We start from the raw sequence: 4,409 nt of genomic DNA, 5'->3' as shown, positions 1-4,409 counted from the left end.
CGGTTAAGTCTAGAGTGGTCTTTTGGGCATAGATGGGTTTCTTGTAAATACACAATATCACCTTTAAGCTTTTTTAAATGGGAGAATACTTTACTACGCTTCACTGGGTGGTTAAGGCCCTTCACATTCCAGCTTACAAAAGAGGTGGCAGCACTGCCGATCCGAGGAGACATCATGGTGGATGAAGAAGTACATTAAGCCTGACTGGGACAAGGATGGGGGACAGGGGGGGAGGTGGGTGAGAGGGAAAAAAGAAACTGAAATGAAACACAAGACCATAACATAAACTACCAACAAAACAATGAGTAAAAACGTTAAACTGATTGATATGTGTCAAAGCGACACATTGGACCGTATGTCCACAACCCATAACACTACTATGCCGGTCTCTCGACAACAGAAGAGAGACCGCATCCACCCTCCTAAAACACTGAGTTCTCAGAATGAACAGCATACCTAGCGAGAGCCTCGCCAGAACATTGCATGAAATATCATTATACACAATATTAGTTAGATTGAAACGAACAATTATTCAAACTGCGGAGAGAAAAAAAGCACTGAAATACCAACGTGAAATGTAGAACTGATAGGGTCAATCTTAGAACCACGCTCGGAGACGCACAGACTGTGTCAAGTTTGCTACGCTCTACGAGTAGTTATTACCTGCTAAATGCTTAAGAGGCTACATCGTAGTACCGGTAAGTTTATCAGCTACAATAAACACACAATAAACAAAATAACCGAGTGGTCTACCTCTTATGTGCATATAAAAACAACGTTGTAGACTGACGGCAGGTAAAGTAAAAGCATAGCCCCGGAGGATAACGTTATGACGACCTGTCATAACAAGTGTTAGCCTGTCCGCCCCCCAACAATGATAACAGTTAGTTGGCTAGGATGCCTGACCACCGCGAAAGGATACCTGAACCATTACACGGGCAGTGTTGCCAATTTAGCGACTTTGTCGCTAGATTTAGCGACTTTTGGCCACCTCTGGCGACAAAAAAAATCATCTAGCGACTTAGCGACTTTTCAGGCTCAATCTGGCCGAATCTAGCGACTATTTCGCTTGTCTTGTGAGAGGCAAATCAGTGTCCCTCCTCACGACACCACACAATGCATTTCCAGTGGCGGGTAGAGAGACAGACGTGACACATGATGCACGCACCACGGTGTGGCAACTTTTGTGATACGCACAGGAATTCTCATGCACGAACATCTGCTTGTATGAGACTACGGCAAGCGATATGGGACAAATATATGGCAGGAACCGAATGTCAACATAAACCGAGATTACACAATCTTCGATATGGTCACCAAATGTTTTGGGACTGTCATTTATGTTATGCCTACACTTTGGAATTAGATCAGAGTCTTGTTGTTACACAGGTATATTTGATTTACCTAAACTGTACCCTGTACTTAACTTTACTCGGTCTACCCTACAAGCATATGACAAATTTAAATGAGCACTAGCAGGCTGGCCGCACCGACCGCAGTGAATCTCGGGCACATGGCGACAAAAAACTCATCTAGCGCCTTTAGCGACTTTTTGGTGCATGTGGCGACTTTTTAATACGTGCATTTTCTGTGACAAATGAATAGTTTTTCCACATAATTCTGACTCTGCGCCGCCGTCAGAAGCGTTTCCCCACGGTTAAGCAGGGCTGCAGATTAGCTCTGATCTCCATAAAGTAACTAGCACCGCCCATTTGTACTGTGGACGAAGGCATGCGGGCACGTTTTATGTAGATCAGCGCGCCGTGTGTGACATTGTGACGTCATACGTAACGTCATGACGTCATTTAGCGACTTCTAGCGACTTTTCAGCAAGCCCATAGCGACTTTGGCTGATTTTCTTTTGGCAACACTGTACACGGGATGTGTAGCTCCCGTGAGACCCAGGGCAAAGTCCTTCGCCTGTGATGGATCATCAAAACGGTATTGTAGACCATCGACCTTGGAAACGACGTGCAGTCAGTGTTGCCAAGTCCGCTTATTATACGCGACTTTGGGCTTCTTTTTTTGAGCAGTCGCTTTTAATTTTGTAAAGTCGCGGGTTGCGGTTTTTTGGGCTTGTTCTTTTCAAGGTTGGGCTTGCTGTTTTCTCCTGCTCTGGTGGTGATTTGAATGTGTTTCTCAATGGCAACTCGTTTTTTCTCACTCAAGAGACCCTGCTACAATATTGTTAACTCCCACTTTCTGTGGTCACTTGTGGGGATTTTAGCAGCCACGCAGATCCCCGTAAAGAGCAAGGTCTTCCCTGACCAGGCACGCGACTGACAACCCACCCTTTCTGTCGCTTCTTTTGGGCTTGTTTTCACGACGCCCCTCAGTCGCTTCTTTTGGGCTTGTTTTTAGGCCGTCAGCCGCTTATTTGTCGTAGAAAATCTGGCAACACTGCATGCAGTACCGCGGGGTAGTTCAGTCTATATTCCACTCCAGCACAGTTCCTCAGAATCTTCTTAGCATCTCGGAAAGCCGCCCGCTGTTTCGCTACCGCCTGCGTGTAGTCGGGGAATATGCTGATCGTATCCCCGGCTGATGTTACCAAGCCCTTCTTCTTAGACGCTGCTCGCAGGATCGCCTCCTTTTCCTGGAAATAGTGGCACTTTATCACGAAGGCGCGCGGTGGTTGATCGTCGTCGGGGCGGGTACGCAATGCCCGGTGTGATCGGTCCAGGGTCGGGAAGCTGTCAAGCCCTAGTGTCTCCTTCAGCAGCCCTGCCATGAACGGCAATGCCGCCTTCCCTGACTCACGTCCCTCCGTAATCCCAGTGATGCGAAGATTACATCTCCTTGACCTGGCCTCGAGGTCCTCATTCTTGTCCGCTACCAATTTCAATGCCTTTGACAACTTCTCGATATCCTGCTCCAGTCTAGCGATGACATCGGAGTATCTGCTACAGGCGGATTCAAGGCTCTCCACCGTAGCCTCCAGAGCCTTGGTCCGGCTGCTAACCTTGTCAATGCTGCCCCTCAGCTCGTCCCTTAGCTGCGAGATGTGCTGTTTCAGCTCCAATGACTGTGTTTTGGCGTTCTCATCTATCTTATTCAGCAGATCCTCACGAAGACTCTGAATCGCAATCAAAATGCCATTTGAGGGCTCACTGCAGCAGGGTCCATGGTCCATGGTGTTAGCATTGACGTTAGCATTGGCGCCTAATTTAGTGCTAGCTGGGCGCTTGTTCTTAGGTGACATCGTAGAAACTGAGGTATTTACCGATAACGGAGATATAAAAACAATTGATGACAAACAAACGTCGAATAATTTAGACAGACTGTACAAACAAAACAAAAAAAATGCGCTGCAAACCTAACTAATATATACGAATATTCAAATCTGGCGACGAGCCCAAAAACCCACAACCTCACTCGGCGCTGCTCATACTCATACCGCCACTTGCAGTAGTTATTAGACTAATTTAGTTTGGTTACAGAGGTAAATAAAAAATACATGCCTGTATGCAAACACTGCAGTGGTACAGTGGAGAGCACGACTATAATAGAATACACCCAACATGAAAATGCTTTATATTTGTGATTGATATCTGTGCTTTCATTAAAATTTGATTCATCTTGTAACAGTATACAATGTAGGCCTATTGGATATTTTATCAGCATCTACAGTCAATATCTACAACCTGCCTCTCAGTGATCGTTCAAGAGGTTCTTGTAAAAGCCATTTCAATGCCATTTTTATAAATATGTTTTAAAATCTGATTTTAAGCATCTGGAAAATTATAACTAATTTAGCCTAATGTTATTTGACATTCCTAAAACAAATTTAAGGATTGAAACACTGATTTTAACAACATTAGGCTAATGCAAGCACACAAAAAAGCCAGACTGCACATTATGAGTGGTGCCTCTCCCCAGTACACCCCAATCTACAGCATGTAAAGGAAAGAGTAACACTGGAACGGTTAAGTCAAAAGTCAGTGTAGTTTCAGTGTAAAGTAATTTTTCAACCATTCAGCTCTTAATATTTATGCGATATTAAGTAGAATTAAAGCCGCAAGCGGCCTTGGCGGGCCCTCGCACCTGCGGCCCGGGGGGCATGGCACATCGCCCTGCCCTAATATATCCCTACCTGTGAGAACGGATGAAGCCTGACAAGTATGAGGAAGTTGAAGGCGTCATTGTCGTAGCACTGCTGTCTTGTCCACTTCCCCTCTCGGTATCCCTTTGCATTGCCATTTCAATCATATAGAGACGCATGCAAAATGGACGCATGCAACGACGTTCGGTTCACGAGATATTGAAGAAAAAACAATTAGCATGAATTAGCAATCCAAATTAGCATTAGCATTGTCATGATTAGCGTGTTGCTATGACCCCCTAAAACAAAAATGGAGACTGTACGACGTTCAGTTCCCATGATATTGAAGATTGACACTTTTCCTGCA

The sequence above is a fragment of the Engraulis encrasicolus genome, unplaced genomic scaffold, assembly GCF_034702125.1.
Source record: "Engraulis encrasicolus isolate BLACKSEA-1 unplaced genomic scaffold, IST_EnEncr_1.0 scaffold_420_np1212, whole genome shotgun sequence".
NCBI classification, from domain to species: Eukaryota; Metazoa; Chordata; class Actinopteri; order Clupeiformes; family Engraulidae; genus Engraulis; species Engraulis encrasicolus.
This window is presented reverse-complemented; position numbering follows the sequence as displayed.